We start from the raw sequence: 19,474 nt of genomic DNA, 5'->3' as shown, positions 1-19,474 counted from the left end.
GAGTTTGGTAGCCCTTCCTCCCAAGGTGAGGGGGTGTGACTTAGCTAAGCATGGCAGGACAGCTTACTCTATGGTCTTAACTCCTTCATGCATTAATTAGAATTCAGCATGTTGGTTATATGAGGCTGGATATATCTTACACAAACACCTCTGATTCCTGGGATCTCTTCCCTCCCCCACCAGTCTTTTTGACCACATTTAAGTGGAGAAGCAGAGTGTGGGGAGGAGGGGAGGCTCTCAGAAAGCACCATGGTGGGAATCCCACACTCTGAACTCGAGTGACACACATACTTTCAGTAGAAATTTCAGTGCAACCCTCCTATTTCAAATCTGTTATGTGGTTCCCCCACTCATAATTAAATAGGCAGAGCTTTCTTGTTATGAAACAATATTAAAGCAGAAAGAGCTGTCTTTTCACAAGGATCACAGCTAAAGCTACAAAACTACCAGAGGACTATGAAAAATTATATTCAAGGCTTCTTCTTTTTTCAGCCACTGGAAAAACTCAGTTCCAGCACCTCTCAGGTGGGCGCCATTGCCATTGTAAGAGAACAAGGGAGGCATTCACAGTGAGTTCCGGCACCTCTTTTTCTAGAAAAACAGCACTGATTATATTTTATATCCATTGTGACTTCATAGTTAATAAAGAAACAAGTTTCAGACTGAAAGCATTTGTAGAAAGTAATGGTTACTAATGCACATTGCTTCAACAACTTGCTAGACACCTTTGGCCGTTCTGTCTGTTATCTGGCTACTACCGCAGAACCTTTCTCATTTATCCTGAAGACACAAGAGTGAGCTAGGAATCCTTTTCGCATTTCTTACAACATCAGAGCATCGGAAACTCTTGAAATTCTACAGTGCCTTTTTCAGGGCACTCCACTGCGCATCATTTAAATATATTGTTCAAATTTTAGTTAATGAATGTCAAAATCTCACCCTACAGGCCAGCTGTGCCCAGCTGATGAACAAATACTCCTCTCACAGTACAATATGTTAGCAGCTGCTACACATTGAGACAGCTATTCCATCCATGCTTTGCATATAAAACAAGTTGAAAAAGGAAGTAGCATTTTTCGTCAAAGTCCTTATGAAAATCACAAAATCTATGCCCATGTCTTAGACTGCTGCACATCTCACCAGATGTGACATTATTGCGCAGCAAAGAGGCCATAGCCAATTATTAAAGCTGAAGGGTTGCTATTGCATTACACATGTTTGAGAAGCTACACTTTTGGGGAGAGCCGTTTCTCTGCTGTTTAGGCCTATTATCACCACAAGTTGACTTGCTGCTTTGTTCCAATCTCTTTTCCTTTAAAGAGGTTTCTCTCCAGGTTTCTTTGATTTGTTTGTCTGCTGCATGATATCCTGCCTTTCATCGTGCAGGGATCCCAGGCTGGTTTGCAACAAAACCAAAATGCACAACAACAACAATTCAATAGCAAAATAAATTTACAACCAGCTCTTGCATCCCACCTGCAACATTATTAAAACACAAATATGAAAAAGAAATTCTAGGGGTGATATCTGATGTTCGTGGTTTTCAGGGTAGACCCACTGAAAGCAATGGACCACTAAATTGGATATCACCTAATAGATACAAATGTTTCAAAAACAAAAACCCGAAAGCCCCAGAGTGAAATTCAACATTGCGCTAACTTAAAGTTGCTTTGTGGTGCACTAGCTGTGCTAGCAAATAGGTTTGTATTAGCCGAAGGCTGAGGGTGTGAGTAACAGCTCCCAGCTGGTTGTGCAACGGATTGTTTTGAAATAAATTATGCCCAGTCACGTGTTGTGGTGCTTCTAATGCTTCCTTGTTGTACAAGGGGGTTGCACAGCAAGATTCCACTGGCACAACTATTATGCTGACTTTCACTTTGTGCAGGCATGTTTTTCATTTTTATGCCAGCACAACAGCCTCTCTGCTGGCGGTTCAAGAACCACAGTCTCCTCCTTCACCCACCACACACCAACAAATACCCCCATTTTACACCTTTCCACATGAGGACACTCATCCCATCTCCTTCTAGGCTGTACACCAGCTCCTCATTGTTCCTTTGCAAGTAAGGCCCACTGTGCAAATCCACGGATTAGTGCTAACAGTGAGTCCCATCAGAAACTCCCTAGTGCAACTGAATGTGTGTACACACACGTTTATTTGCATATTATTTTTTGGTGGGGGCAGGAATGCAAGTTTCTAGCAATCACCTGCACACATATACTCATGAACATACACACACCTCCCCACCTATAGTACTTAAGTACTTAATTCGTTCCGGAGGTCCGTTCTTAACCTGAAACTGTTCTTAACCTGAAGCACCACTTTAGCTAATGGGGCCTCCTGCTGCCACCGCGCCGCCGGAGCACGATTTCTGTACTCATCCTGAAGCAAAGTTCTTAACCTGAAGCACTATTTCTGGGTTGGCGGAGTCTGTAACCTGAAGCGTATGTAACCTAAAGCATACGTAACCTGAGGTACCACTGTATAGAGATAAATAATGAGATGAACTGTAAAATAAGCACAGTGGCCATTTACAAAGCTATGCTGATGATAACAGAAACATCCTGGCAGATGTGCAGAACAGACAGTGATAGTGGAATTTTAAAAATCTTGATTTAGTCATGTAATCACCCTGTATGCAACTTGGCATGGTATCATCCTGCCAAGCGGTAAGGGGAATTTTTCTATGGCATGGATTCCTCCTTGCATTCTACTTTTTGTCCATTTTTGTCTGTCTTCACCACCACCACCAATATTGTTCCAGAAGCACCCTTGGAATTGTAACAGCCCTGACACAGATTTCTCTATATACGCCCTACGAATTATTATTATAATAAAGCCATCCAATTTTTTAAAGCCAACAAAGCCAACAAGAGTTCCTTTCTGACTTTTCTTTTGCAGACCTTGTAAATGAAGATGCTTCCCCCAGCAATGAGAAACCATTCTTTCACACAGAAATAATGGCATGTCATTAGAAAAGAGCATCTTCCTGCCAGCCTGTTAATGCTAAGACATTACTTCAGAATAATAAGATGGTTATCGCTCATATTGCTGTATGCGTAGCCAAGCAGAGCATAATGACAGTTACAAAATCTGAAACCACAGAGTTGCAAATGATCCTACTGAATTCAAGTAGAGTCTCTTGTGAGTAACTGGGTTTTCAGGACTCAAATCCAGATTACGATTTGGAGCAGCATGCCTACCTTGTGATATTTTTGGGTGTCTCACATTCTTACTGATTTTTACCCATTTGTTGTTTTCCGCTCTTGAAAGACTTAATGAGATTTTTTATTTATTTTTATTTTTTAGGACTGAAAGACAGCAAATGGGAGATATCACCACTGGGAAAATGCAAGGGTGGATTTTTGTTTTTGTTTTTGCAATTATGAAAAAGGAAATTCCATTCTAGCAGTGCAATCCTGGGCATGTGCACCCAGAGGTAAGTTCCCCTATGTCTAATGGGCTTTACTTCTGAATAGATGTGTTCAGAATTACAGGAGAGTTGACTAACTCATGGCCCTCCCAATATTGTTTTAATTCTGGTTCCAGCCAGCATGGTCCATGATCAGGGATGGTGGAAGCTGTGGCTTGACAGTATCTGGAGTGAGCTGTCCATTAGTTACAGTTTTTTCTTTCTAAGATGTGACACATTGAGGTTTGTTTTCCAAATTTAAGCAATTCAGGGTGCAGCTTAAAAAAACAACTGTCAAGGCTGCCCAAGGTCCCAGCTCACAAAGGACCAACGCTGCTTTCTAATTAAATACAAAAGTCTTTATTGAAGTTCAGTTTCACTTCCAGAGCCGCAGCGCGCAGCCCCACGTCTCAACTGTCAGACCGCTGATGACCCTTCTGAATCTCCTCCCCCTGTACACCAATTTAAGACCCTCGCCTTGCTCCACCTTTTCCGCTGCTCCTTCCTCCTCTGGGTCCGCCTGCCCGCCGGGGTCTCGCCCTTCCTAGCCTCTTCTGACGCTGATTCCCCTGAGCCTTCTCCCTCCCTCCAGCGGGCTTTAGGAGCTGGTTCCCCATCCGGGTCTCCTGCTGTCCCGCGCGCCTGTACATTTGAACTTGGCGCGCGCGCCCAGCCAGCAGTTTTCCTCCTAACCGTTTCACTGCTGCTGTCACTGCTTCCCCCTTCGGGTGGGCTAGCTGCAACTGACCTCCCCTCCATTCCCCCACTCTCCGATGGAGGCGTGGTCAGCCCTGACTTACTCTCCCTCCCCTCCGGAGGAGACGCTGGCCCTGACACATGTGACTCTTCCCCCCCACTACGCTCTGGTGGGGAAACTGGTCCCGATCCTCCACTGCTGCTTTGGGGTTCCCCTCTGGCTCCTTGTTTCTGGTGCGTCCCCCCTGGGACCCCCCTTGCCCTGACCATCGGAGCCCCCTTCTGGGAATCTTCTGATTCGCTGGAGAAGCTCATGGAATCTCTCGGGCCACTGTCATACTCCCCTACGCTTCCCTCGGATTCTTCCCCTTCGCTCTCCAATTCCTCTCTCCCCGGTGCTCCTGCTCCTGATTCCCTGACAACAAAAGCTAAATGTATGTTTTGCTCATTAAATGCAAAGTCTGCTTGATTTGAGGGCACAAGCCTATGTCTAGATTTATATTTGACCATTTTGAATTCATAAAGAAGTTTTCCAAGTAGGCATCATTCTAAACCATCCACCTGAGATCTACACCACTGAAGATCTGAGGCTAGTCTTCCCCAACCTAGTGCCTTCCAGATGTTTTGGACTACAACGCTCATCAGCTCCAGCCAACATGGCCAGTGCTCAGGGATTATGGGAGCTGCAGTTCACAACATCTGAAAAGCCAAGTTTGGGAAGCATTTTTGAAGGGACCTTTGCACAAAATTTGGTTTGAATATATATTCCAGGCTAGGACTTCATGTCTCATTAGATAGGGCAATAGGTATAATTCCCACGGTAGTTGAGCTTTAGCAGTTTACATGATATAACTCTGGATGAAATTGACTAGCTGTAGTGGCATCTACAGAATACACACAGTATATTATTTCCCCAAAAGATAATAATTGGCCTGGGCATGTCAGTTACTATTCAAGGCCGTTTCACAAATACGTCACTTAAAATGAGCCTTCCGTGTGTTGGAAGTAAAAATGGCATGTTGGAATTGAGAAGTTTTTTAATGTGAGAAAATTGAAGCTACTTTCCCCTCCTCCCTTCTCGTTTCCTTCCTCCTCACACAAAAAACTAAATACAGGATTAATCGTGCCATTGTTCCGCTGTCAATCAATTATCCTGAGCTTGCTCTCGTTCTATTTTTTTTTAAAAAATAATATTTATTACTTTTAAACCTTACAAAAAATAAAAAAGGAAAGAAAAAAGAAAGGATAAAAGAAAGAAAAAACAATACAATACAATATATAAACAATACACAGCACAACATTAACACAATAAACTAAACAAAACAGAACAAAAACAATTTAAAACACACATCATACCATTTCAATACCCTATCTTTCATTCCCTTGTTTCAACGACCTCCTCTCACCTCCCTTTTTGTATTTCACTTCTATTAATTGTTTCAGCAATTCCTTTCCATCTTTCTCTATTTTCTGTCATATAATTATCCTAACATATTTTAACCTTATTTTCCGTTAATACTATAATACTTATTTTGCTTAATTCCTTATAAACTTTCTACTAAAGCAATATAACTTCATTCCAACATCTTTCTATTGCTCATTAATTTTACAATATTTCTATAAATAGTCTTTAAACTTTTTCCAATCTTCTTCCACCGTCTCTTCTCCCTGGTCTCGGATTCTGCCAGACATTTCCACCAATTCCATGTAGTCCATCAACCTGGTAATCTTCTGTCCGAGGCTCTTAACTCTTTTCCAAGTCCCTTCTGCCAGTCTTCTTCATATTTATACATGCACTTTACTTTGTCTTCTACTGGTCTTGTTCTTATTTTCCTTCCTTTGATACTGAAGAGTAGATCTCGGGGAAACTCCCACCTAGCAATGTTTTTATTCCTTCTCGACAGGGCAACCAAATCTCCATAGTTAAAACTAAGATCCAAAAGATATTTCAGGACGTGTTTCAAAATTCCTCCAAATCTGAAAGCCCCCACAACTCCAATCTCCTCCTGACCCAAGTCCAGGTCCCAAAAGTCAGCAAATCCCTGCGTGAGGGGATCTATCAAACTTTCCTTCTCCAATCCAAGCAGGGCTCCAATCCTCAAAATTTGACTTTCTCTGAATTCAATCATGAAAGGCATCAACTTATGGTCATCAAATTGCATCTGTAAGGCTGGGGCTCTCTCCCTCTCCACTTGTGTTACTTTAGGTTCAATGACAACAACTTTCTCCCTAGCCTTCTCCACAATTTTCCATGTCAAAGTAGATTCCTGTATCGATTCCTGAATAGTTTCTGTATTGATGTTCACTTTTTGTCCCAAATTGGTCACTTTTTATCCCAAATCATTGATTTTGGTAGTTATCACATCCATCTTCTTGTGGAGCTGTTCCAGTGAATCATTTATCTTACATAATGCAACCACTAAGGCTTCTTCTGTTGACATTCTTAACTGATTCAAGGTCAGTCCCAGATTCTCACAGCTTTTTATCTTGCAGCTGGAAATTCCCCCAACTCAGCTCTTGTAACAGTTTCAAAGGCTTCCTCTAGAGGGAAACAGTTTCTATTTGTATTAATCCTTTTAAACACAGTTCCAACAATAAAGTTAGTTTCAATTTTCAGTTACTTTTGCTCCTTTTTAAACGCAGGAGACAGTGGAAACAATGTATTTCTCTTATTTAACTAGCTGTCAACGAACGTTCTATTCACAGTCAATGAACATTCCAAAAACGTCAGTCTTACTAGCAGCCCGTTTCCAGGTTCAGAGCAGCGGTAATTTGACTTTCTTCACTCTCTCCTGCAGGCTTACGCAATCCAAAATTTCCCCCCTCTTCTCCTGCTTCCAAGGGGGGTTTAATGATTTTAGCCGATGGAAGTTTAATCCTTTACGGAAGGCTTTCCAAGACTTTAGCTTGCAGCCTCTTTGCTTCAGTCTATTTACAAAAGGGGAAGGCAGACTTCCTGTTTTAAACCTCCCCGTTTCGGTGCCAAATTAAGTCGTTTAAAAATCCAATTTTCCGCTCTACTCACGGGTAGTTGTTTTAAGATCAAATTGTCCACAGGAAAAAGTCAGCGCTCTCCGGCAACAGCAGTGCGGCTTCACTCCGTGAAAGAAGCAGTCAATTCGAAGCACCGCGCCGCTCACCCCACGTCGGCCCGGATCCCTGAAACCGGGTTTCCCTGCAAGTAGGGGAGGCGCAAAAGGTGCCAGCCGAATCCCATGTTCACAGGCTTCTCCCGCCTGTGATTTTTAGTGGGTCTCCGCCTTCGCCGTGGCGGCCAGACCCTGATTTCCACGAAGCAAATTCCTCCCGATCAGAGGAATTCCGCCATTGCCGGAGGCGCCAACCCGGAAGCGAGCTTGCTCTCATTCTATCCCTTCAAGCATTTATTGGAGCAAGAAAACCAAATAAGTGCTGTACTTGGGAGTAGTGAACAACAGAGATTATCATTAGAAGAGAAAAACACAAACTGCTGCCATTGTCTGTACTGTAAGCGAAAGGTAATATTTAGCAGTATCTATGGACAGCAGCGAAATTGGCCTGAAAATATCTGCCCTAGAGATGAAATGGTTACTGGTTATGAGAGGTGGACTCCAGAACACTTTGCAGAGGTGATTATGCCGCCATTCACATTAGCTGACTTCTCTGCCTCTGATACAAGGGCAGTTTTCTGTTTTGCATGCAGGAACCAACAGAAACATTTATTTTTCTCATTTTAGAAGCCTGGATTATTGTCAGTCGCATACCTGGTATTTAATGTATCCTTTTGCTGGTTTGTGGTAGAAAGGAGCAATTCTGTATAACCAGCCCAGTGGAGAATTTTTGCTGAATATAGAGTGCAGGACACACCTTTCCATAGGAGTTGTTCAAAAATCAGGGGGATAAAGTTTTCCCCATGCTAGTGTCCCAGTCTGGATCAGGCTACTCGTGCTAGACAATCAATATAAATAAACTTTTCAGTTAAAAGGCACAGCTAAGTAGCCAATGAAATGTGTAGTTTGACCCTATCTTGGATGTTCCTAGCCAGGCTGATTATTCAAACCAGGACTCAGGTGACAGGGCCATGTTTTGTACCCATTTAAAATCTTCAAGTCAATTTCAGCAATTAACAGCCTGCACGCCAGATACCTTATACAGCAGCTGCCTTTCTGAATGCCAAGTCTGAGAAATGCAGAATGCGAAGGTGCAAAATTGGCGCATGAGCTTGTCATCTCCTTGATTTAAATTACAAGCTGAAGAGGATATTCAGGTGTAAGGGCCATCCTCAAAATGCATTTGCATATTGTTATCTAGGTAAATTTGTCAAATTGGAAGCCTGAGCAATTAAAACTTCAGCAGCAGCATTATAGACAACAAATCTGGCTGGGTTTAAGGCGACTGGTTCCATAGTTCTCAATGTTGTTACTATTTAGCATTCTTGTTATTTATTTAAGTGTGCGTGGGCGTGCCCACGCATGTGCCTGTGTCTATGTATGACTTTCCTTCATGTCTTAAAAGCAGCTAACAACACCAGAAACAACTGCAAATAGGGTTTAAAACAGCACAAAATACAGTCGTACCTTGGAATTTATTCTGAAAGTCCGTTCGACTTCCAAAACGTTTGAAAACCAAAGTGCGGCTTCGATATTTATTGAGAGCTTTCGTGGACACTGGTGGGCACAGTGGCACTTGTAGTGCCATGTTGGCAATCTCCTGGGGGCATGAACTGGCCCTCAGCAAAATAAAAGTAGGAACACTGGGGAAACAGCTGCTAGTAAGCCAGCTATTATTCTGGTACTCCCATTGACAGAATAGAAAACAACGTAATTTCATTTTTACAGCAGACAGAAGCAGGGAACCTCAGAATTCAGGAATAAGGGTAAACTAGGTTTGGATGGAAAAGGCAACAAGTAATGCCAGCTGCTATTTTCCCTTCATGAATTCATCCAGCACAAATAATGCCCAACTTTGAAAGGATTTAGTTTCAATCACATTGTCATTGTAATTACGCAGAAGCCAGTGAGTCTCCAAAGCTTCCATTTGATGCATTGTTTCTTGGAATAGGTTGCGGTTAAGTTTATCAGATGCAACTCAGCTGAGATGTAAATTCAGGCAGCCTGCTGACTAAAAGCCAAAACGCTGTAACTTAATTGAAAAGGATTATAATTATGAAACAATAAAGAGGGCGAGATGATAATGATTACAGAGTATCAGGTTATTGGTAATGATACCCCCAAATTTTCAAGGTGTACCAATCTACCTTATCTTCCGCCTACTGCTGTCACTTCTCCTAATAGGCAACCCAACTCACTAATTAGGACATGTCTGTATGTGTGTCTAGAATGTGTAATTGCTAGCCAGAAGTGATAATTATGTAATAGGAAAATGAAATTGAGACCAAGCAGGGAAGGCTTAGGGCCAAGCAAGAAGCGCTGTTATAAAGTTCTCTAGCCCTGGCATTCATGATTCCCACCTAGTCCCACCAGCATGTGAAAGGGGTGGGAAAGATCAGGACCATGTCTTTCATCCTTTGCTCCTGCCATCATCCTGATTCAGATTTGCTGGCTACTGATGCCGTTGGGAGCTTTCCTTCCTTTGCAAATAGGTAGTGCATGGCCCCTGGATTGAGGTCAGGACCACAGTTGGGGAAAGAGGTTAAAGCGCCCTTCCCCCATGCCATAGTCCTAATCCAGTTCAGCACTCCTCCCCACCCCTCTTGCACCAGCTACTTATGGGGAAATAATCATGCACATCTAACTTGTTTTAATAGACCATAGGTTGACCATAGTGGAGAATTTAAGCATCCGAGAGCATAAGAAATGACACCAATTGTCTAAAAGACAACATCAGACATAATATAATAAGCTCCATTGGAAGCCATTTCGAATTGCTAGGTCTTCAAAGCCTTTCTGAAGTTTGGAAGTGACAGAGGCAACTGCACATCCCTGGGAGCAAGTTCTGTGAATTAATTTCTACAGATTTAGGACTACAAATGCCATTATGTGGTGCAAGAGCTAGGAAAACATGCATGTACAACCCCCTCTCACTCCCAAAGGTCTGTAATATAAAATATATTCTATATATACTTTATGACTTAGTGCAAACCAAAATTCAAAATGGGGAAATCCATGCCACAGAATTCCATTCCTTAAATCCACAGATTTGCACCATCGGGGAAAATTGTGGCAAAGATTTTTTCATATGCTATGGAACACTAATTAAATATAATGGCTTTCCATTTGGTAAAAGCTTAAACATTTTAAATCTTTCCAATGGTACAAATTTAATAGCCTAAATTTTACCATTTTAGTTTGCAAGCTAGAAGCACACAATATTTGCAGGATTTGGAACATACGATTCTGTTAAAAATCATGTGGAGAGTGGCCCACGTACCTTGAGGGTTTTTTGTTTGTTTGTTTATCACTGTAAAGGTTCAGGATTGATGAGAAATCCTGACACCATTAGATAGCAAACTTGGTGGTCAGAACGTGCACTTTGAATTCCATTCTTAAGCAGAGAATCAATTTTCTCTTTCCTCTGGCTCATAAAAATAGAATTGTTTTACCACTACACTGCCCGATGGCACAATTCCATTTTGTTTTGTACTACACAAACAGAATTTATCCATGTCCCAAAGATATCACAATCCAATTATAAACAGTGTTGACAGCATAGTTATTACCAGCCTCATACCCATAAATTGCTGCTGTAAGTCAGAGCAAGAGAATTGATTCTAAACATTCTAAATCTGTGCAGCAAATGTTCAAACAAAGCTTAAGACTGCTTCCCATACTGCTGCTGCTACTACTATTACTACTACTACTAATGAATACTCCTGTGGGGGCATAAAATTGGGGCATGAAAGAAAGTGGGAAGGGTGTTAAACCACCCCTTTTTCTTTCTTTCAGTGATCCTCCCTTCTCACAGGCCCTCCAAGTGCCCCTATTTTCCAGGGATGTCCATGATTTAGAGAAGCTGTCCGGGTTTCTGATCTGATCCTGGAATGTCCCACTTTTCCATAGGATATCCCTATTTTCATTGATGTTGGAGGGTATGGAGTTACCTGACCCCCGAGCCGTCTAAAGGCAATTCTGTATAGGGAAGCTTTTTAATGTTTAATGTTTTATTATGTTTTTCTATATGTTGGAAGCTGCCCAGAGTGGCTGGGGCAACCCAGTAACATGTGTAAGTAACATGGCTGTGGCAACCAAGTAACATGAATACATCGGACGCTCAGGTTGTGAACGTGATCCGTGTGGGAAGCACGTTCGCAACCTGCAGCACCGCGCAGGTCATGATTCGATGCTTCTGCACATGCGCAAAGTGCGATTTAGCACTTCTGCGCATGCGCCGAAACCTGGAAGTAACCAGTTCTGGTACTTCCGGGTTCGGCGCAGTGCACAACCCAAAATCACGCAACCCGAAGCATCTGTAACCCAAGGTATGACTGTAGTAAAATTATCATTATGGAATGGGACGTCCCTCTTTTCATTGGAGAAATGTTGGAGGGTATGTTCTCACTATACTCAGACTTCTCCCCAGGCTGATCTACACTCATGGCTTTTAACCCAATGAGTCCCACCAGTGCAAGACCTCTGCAAGGACTTCCAGTTGCTCAGTGTGTTCCCCAAAAATTAGCACACGGGGGAAGGAGCGTGGATCATTCCATAAAACAAGCTGCAATGGTTGAGCAGATGGAACTTTTATCACAGTGCAGCCTTGAATGCCACCATAAGTTTTGCCTATCCCAAAGATACATTAATTATCCAGAATACCAAAGATGAGTTCAGCTCTGCGTTGAAAGACAGGGATAAATTTGTGACTAATTATATGGCCGTCTTTGCAATGCAAGTGCAGAAAATAAAACTTCAGGTTGTCACTCTAAAGGCTCTTTAAAATCTCTGACAGCGCCATTATAATAACCGCAAAGCTTTGATAGAATGAAGCTGATCACCAATTAAGTGCATAAAAGCACGTTGCTTTTTAAGGGATCTGACGCAATGTCTAGAGCATTTTTATTCCTACTGAAACCAACCCTGATTGAAACCAAAATGGCTTGCATCTTGTGTAAAAATTGCCATCCTTGGGGTTTAATTGCTAGGCACGCTTGATTGCATTAATACACAGCTCATTTATTGAAACACAAGTAGAATATTATGAGTGTTTAATCAGGAAGCATTGTGATGAGTCAATATGTAAACACCAACATGAATCCTCCAAACATCTAGCTAATACTAATCAAAAAGCACACTCTTTGGGTAGCTGCATCTGATCTTTGAAACTAAGGCCCCAACTGCACTATGCATTTAAATCCTGGGAATTGTAGTTTGTTAAGGGTGCTGGTAGGACACCTCCTCACAGAGCTACAATTCTCAGAATTGTTAAATATTCAACCCCCTCTTTTATGGAATGCTGGGAACTGTAGCTTTATCAGGGACATGGGGACTCATGACAACTCAAGGTCCCTCTTAACAAACTACAGTTCCCAGGATTATTTGGAGTAAGCCACAGCTGTTTAAGGTGGTAATATACAGCTTTAAAGGTATGGTGCAGATATGGGCTTGGAGTCCAGATGAGGTAGCCATTAAGTCTGTATAGCATTGATAGCATGCTAAGCAACAGTACCACATCAGCCATCAATACAGATTTAGCCCTGACTTCAGTAGATAAAGGATTTTCACTCAGTATTTAATTACAGATTTTTTATTTTTTATTCTGAAATCATTTGCCTGCAAATGTTTCTGCTACAAGTCAACAGAAATTCCATTCTGGCAACTGAGCACATATTTGTAGCCTGTGGATCTTATTATTCTTAGACTAATGCACAATACCAAGCATGAATTGCCCTGAGCTTAACAAGAAAAGGTCTCTTACTGGTTCTTGGGAAAGACTGAAAATAAAAGCACTTTATCTTTTCAAAGCAAATCATACTTCTTTTCTTTTCTTTTCTTACATTGTCATCCTTTTTTTATCTGCCTACTCAAGCTATTAACAATATTGTAACACTAGGTATGCTTGTACATATATATGTATTTCAGTGAAAACCCAAAGTCTCATATGTACACACAGTGCTATTCAATATATATTTAAAATATTTTAGCCCATTTATCAAGTCAAATGCCTGCCTAAAGCAGCTTAGAATAAAAAACAAACTTACTTTCTTACAGACTTTCTTTTCTTAAGGAAAAAAAGATCTCATGAGAATTCATTCTTTGAACAAGCAATTTCAACTAATGTGTGCATTTTTGCAAGCCATTTTCCCCAATACAATGCATTTGGGGTACGTTATTTTCACTAATATCTTAATTGTTATGCACACTTTCTCTTAATATATGCATTTTTGTAACCATAGTTTGGTTGGCAAACTGCGAAGCAAAATTCGGATAAGGGCGAATTTTAAAGGACAGGTGTGTTTCAGTCTGCATCTTGTTTCAGAAAATGCATTTGATTATTCTGCTTCCAATAAGACCTGAATCGAATGTCTTCCCCCATCACTAGCCAGTACCACAAGGCTCCACTCTCTTAAACTGTACCAAAGGGCTATGCTTTTCATTTGGAGATGCACATTCCCTTCCTATAATGCATTGTTGCAAGAATAACGGGAGTCATCACAATATTTCAGTGTGTTCCGAGTGTGGGAGAGAGGATCAGTGGCCTGGTTCAGATGTTTTAAAAAAGAAAAGTTACTTCATGAGATTCATAAGCAACAACCAGGAGGGGGCTGCTTTAACCTGATGTTCCATGGCAGCTGCATGCTGTTACTCTGGAGTGACTCACACAACACAGAGAAGTATCATATCACTACAAATCAGTGAGCATAACATGGTGGGGGGAAAAGAGTAGCACATTATTCCAGACTATTGAGTCTGTGTTTGGAGGCATCTGGCCTAAGGAACACATTGAAAACTGGACTCCTCATGACAGTCTGACGGTTACATGTCTCAGAAATTCTGAGGTGGTCATTCAAAGCGGGACACAACATTTAAATATTATGTATGAGTGGGCCCAGTGACAAAAAGTTGCTGTGTTTTGCCAACCCTGTTCAGAGCTGCAGTCCCTTTCAGGCGTTGTGGAGGAGGAAGGGAGGGAGGACCCACTGTTTTTCTCCCCCCTTTGCCCAGTAAAATGACAGGTGAGATACAGGATGTGGATTGTAGCTAATGTTGTGCGTATAAAGGTAAAGGGTAAAGGGACCCCTGACCATTAGGTCCAGTCGTGGCCGACTCGGGGGTTGCGGCGCTCATCTCGCTTTATTGGCCGAGGGAGCCAGCGTACAGCTTCCGGGTCATGTGGCCAGCATGATGAAGCCGCGAACCAGAGCAGCACACAGAAACGCCGTTTACCTTCCTGATGGAGCGGTACCTATTTATCTACTTGCGCTTTCGAACTGCTAGGTTGGCAGGAGCAGGGACCGAGCAACGGGAGCTCACCCCGTCGCGGGGATTCGAACCGCTGACCTTCTGATCAGCAAGTCCTAGGCTCTGTGGTTTTGTAGCACCCTGCTTGTGGTTAACGCTTAGCTGGAATGAAATATTCAACGCAGCAATAGAGAAATTAAAATAATAATTTATTTGTCAGACAAATAAATGAGAGACACAGTGGTATATGGTTACCAAAGCTCTGCCCCCTCCAGCCCTGATGGTCAGCACTTATATTTCCTCAGCCCAGCCCCCTTGCTCCTCCTTTGGCTGCCTCTGTCCAATCAGCCTGGTTGAAATTCCTATTGGCTGTTTGCTAGAACCAATTATAAAAGATACACCCATTTCCTATTACCTTTTATGGGAGACAAAGAGCTATATTTCCTTCTATCTATAAATGGCAAACAAGTAGCCATATATCTTACATTTGCCTCAACAAGGCACCTTAATTACCAGATCACATTTTGCCCTATTGCCCTCCAAAACAGATGGTTAATGGTTTTAAATTTTTATCTTAAACAGAGATCAGAGATCTTGGGTTCACATTCTCACACACCATCAATGAAATAAGAATCTAACATAAGAATCTAACATTTCTTACTTTCTAAATCCTTTGCATAATTACATTTAAGCCAATATATTTCATACATAACATATATAGATTTTTAGAAGCAAAGGCCTTTTCAGAGTAAAACTTCTTCAGTTTACACCCCCCCCCTTTCCTGGCCAGCTGCTTTTCCCATTAGCTCTTGTCCTTTAACCTGTGGCTCAAGTCTCTAATGGGAGACACATGGTATTATATTTTGTTAAACAATGAATCCTACTATTTACCAACTCTTAATTAGTGCTTTTGCAGCTTGATTGTATTCTGTAGGGTCAGTAACGTAGTAACCTTTGCTCTCACCCTGCAATTCCCTTTTTACAACTTTGAGAATTTTGGCTCCTGCTATAAATAAATCAGGGGGGCCTTTGTCCAGGAGGATAAACATCTGCCAAAGCCAGCTGGTCTTCTGCCTGGCATAAAAACATCTTTAAGCTCATTTTAAAAATACAGGCCTTGATCAGATGCCTCAGTTTAACCCACAGCACCACCCACGTCCCGCAAGCGGTGGAAGCACGTTGAATGCAGAGGAAACAGGGGTGTGTACACAGCCTACGATTCAACTGCTAGTCCTGTTGGTCTCTGTATGTGGAAAGCGGTCATCCTGCCCTTTGTATCAGAGAGCAACTATGTTAGGCTGGGCCTGCTCACTAGAGGGTGAACAACCTGCTGGGGCTTACTTTGATATTATCTGTGCCTCCTCCTTTCCTCTCAAGGAATCGCAGAATGCCAGCCATCTAACTTGATGCCTAGAGCTTTTATCTCTCTATCTGATATGCCACCCCGAGTTTCTGAACACTGTAGCTCATTTGTCCACTAAAGGGAGTGATTCTCCTTTTGGCTTTACAGAAAGATCATGTTAGGCATTCATGTCAGACCACACCTGGAATACTGTGTCCAATTCTAGGAACCACAATTCAAGAAGGATATTGACAAGCTGGAACGTGATGCAGAGGAGGGCAACCAAGATGATCAAGGGTCTGGAGCTGGGTAGGTTTAGCCTGGAAAAGAGGAGACTGAGAGGAAATATGATAGCCATATTCAAATATCTCAAGAGCTGTCACGTGGAAGATGGAGCAAGCTTGTTTTCTTCTCATCTGGAGGGTGGGACTTGAACCAATGGCTTCAAGTTACAAGAAAGGAGATTCTGACTAAAAATCAGGAAGAACTTTCTGACAGCAAGAGCTGTTTGACAGTGGAACAGTCTCCCTCCTCTCCTTCCTTGGAGGTTTTTAAACAGAGGTTGGATGGCCACCTGTCATGGATGCTTTAGCTGAGATTCCTGCATTGCAGGGGGTTGGACTAGATGACCCTTGGGGTGTTTTTCCAACTCTATGGTTCTATGATTCTGTTATATCAGATAGAAGTTCCCCCAACGTGTGTGTGCACACACACACACTGCTTTTCATCCTTGCTGAAATCAAATGAGCACAATCTGTACACAGGAGCAGGAAGAAAACCATGACATGTCAGTCCGTTTGAGACCTTTAGCCTCCAGCTACTACTTGATAACAAAGAGTGACGTTGACATTTTCTGACTGATGAGGGAGGGTAACCTTCCCAGTCGCAGAACCCAGGAGGTACCTTGATGTGTTCAGAGACTAGAGCACAACTTCAGCCGACTTCTATTTCTCCTCAAATAAACTGCCAGAGCCCATCAGCCACAGCCTATCTCAAAGGTGCTTTTTTATTTAGAATAATAATTTGGTGCCAGGGCTGGCCCAGGATGGTTTGGCAACTTGAGGCAAAAGAGAAAAATGCTTCCTTTGTCCACCGACCCACCTCCTCTGCCACCACCTGAGGAGACTGGATGTGGTCTGGAGAAGTCCTGGTATGCTGAGGTAGGCAGGAGAGAGAAAAGGAGGGCAGAGAAGAGCAAACAACTGGGGCATGGGGGTTGCAGAGGAGTTGGGAGACAAGCACACTCCTTGGGGGCCCAGCTCTGCCACACCTCCAAGCTGTCCCCAGTCAAGCCCCATAGGTTGGCCAGCCCTTCTTGGCACTTTAAAATTGATGAGTCTTTCTTAAGGGATTCATTTGCCAAACCACCAAAGCTGAGTAAGCCATTTCCTCCTCTTCCATAGGCATTTAAATGACTTTCTAAAATACTCTGGCTTCCTTCTAATGTTAGTTAAGAACAGTGGCAGCATCCTGGGAGGATAGAAGGCAGGGAGGCCAACAGTAGGTGGCGCCATAGCCAATGGCAGGCAGGGCCAACTGATTCCTGTTTTACTGCCATCCTCTTTTCTGAGTCCTGCAAGGAGGAAGCTGATAGCTCTGCACTGGATGTAAGAAGGCAGGCAGGTGGGAACTGACTGAGGGCAGACTGAGGTTGCTGGGTCAGTGCCTCATTTGCCCTGATAGATCAGCCTCCACCGGTAAGAGTAGAAGCCCCCATTTCAAATGTTCAGGTATCCAAAGCCCCATTCATTCAAATTAACTGAGGATGGTAGAGCACAAAACTCTTAATCTCAGGGTTATGGGTTTGAGCCCCGCTTCGAGCAAACTAGACTAGACAACCCACACAGCCTCTTCCAATTCTACAATTCTATGATCTTACAACAGATCTGGTTTTATATAAGTTTAAGTATCCATGATTCCTGAAAGAGTTCTGAGAACTGTGGTGTGGTGAGGGTGCTAAGAATTCTCTGTCAGGTTGAGCATCCTTTGAGCGACTATTGCCAAGGTTCCTTGAGGATCCCTGGAAGTCTTAAAGCAACCTGTGCTCAATGAACTGCTAAACTACCATTTGGGTCTGTAGGATAAACAGACATGCAGTGCCCTCTGTGTGTTCTTAGTGATTATAATCCTGTGTAAATAACACTCTTGTTTAACCAAGCTTCTAATAATCCAAACATTTCAGTGTTCTCCTTACAAGTGGGGGCAAAAATACACGGCCACTTTGTCCAGGAAAGTCCAGATGAAAGAGGCTGCATTGTAGCACATGCAAAGAATTTATATCTGCACAGTTGTAGCTATGATGCAAAGATGAAAGGGGCTCGAGATAAGCAAAATCCAATACGTCAGGGCTATTTAACACTGTATGTCTCTTGTCCAAACAAAAAAGTCCACTTTTGCAAATCTCAAATATTTACCTTTAGCGCTAAGCATATTTTTCTACGTTAAGCCAAATAATCAAAACTATGAGCAAGAACGAAGGACGAACCCATATTAGCACTTGAGAGCTAATTATGCTTCCCTGTTCAGCCCCTGTGTGGTGTCTCAACCGATAAATACACAAGCAGTCAGTAGCAAACTAAGCTGGAGAGAAAGAGAAGCAAATTCCAGTATGAAAGGTGTAGATCAGGGATATACAGATCCAGAATCTGGATGTAACCCTCCAGGCTGCTCTATTGGGCTTCAGGATTTGGCCCAAGCCAAGCCCATCTCCAAACCATTACCTCTCACTGACCCTCCTTCACATCCACTTTTGGGTGCTTTTTGCCTAGTGGCTGGAATGTGTCCTTAAACTACTGCAATGCTTGCCTGAACGGAGATGTTTTGGATGTGTGTTTCTGTGAAGAACCCTCTGACTTTTGTGGGGCTACAATGCAACTTACTGTACAGAGGTAAGAGTCACATTGCTCCATCAACTTCTGCCTCTGGCCTCAACCACTGCTGGCATTTAGTTTCCAGAAAGTTCCAACAGGGGGAAGTTCCCTACCTCTGGTATAGATTTTGTGGGATTGTGTGTTAGCTGAATTGCTCAGAAGTAGACCCAAAGCTTAGTGCTGCACTTAGGTAACTTTACACCCTGCTAAAGTTAAGCGGTAATGCGCATTACTTCACTTTCTTAAAAATGTGGTCAGCCAGCCCGGCTGCGTTTGGGGGCCTTCCTACTTCTGCTCCAAAGTCCTGCTCTGGCACCACAGCAGAAGCTCCCTTGAATCCTGCCTGTTCTGGTCTAGTACTGGTCTGGTCAAGTGGTATGGGCCATGCCATGCTGACATGCAGTGGCTTAGCGTGGGTTACCAGTGCCCGGGGCTGCATGGAGGGAAACAGACAGAGTATGCATGCACATTGAACTGACTAAAGGTGTCCACGTCACCCATGAGATTGCAGCCACAGATATAAGAAAAGAAGAGTCATTCTGTTGTCTGGAGAGGTCACTTCCTGGTTCCCATGGCAAAGCCGTTTTCAACGGAGCCCAGCAACAAAAGCACACAGCTGTATCGAGGCAGCACCAGGTGTTGAAATTTTGTGGTCCTAATAGTTTTGTGCCCAGGGCAACCAACCCGGTGCCCCTGCAGACATGACAGGAGGATGTAATGCCTCATTAATGATAGGATTACGCAGATGCACTGTATATATTACCAAAGGCCCCACAAATTCTACTGAATGGGAAAAGAGATCAACCTACAAACATCCTT

Source organism: Podarcis filfolensis (genome assembly GCF_964270895.1).
Source record: "Podarcis filfolensis genome assembly, chromosome: 5".
Lineage (NCBI taxonomy): Eukaryota > Metazoa > Chordata > Lepidosauria > Squamata > Lacertidae > Podarcis > Podarcis filfolensis.
The sequence above is the reverse complement of the archived record's forward strand: the minus strand, read 5'-3'. Positions refer to the sequence as shown.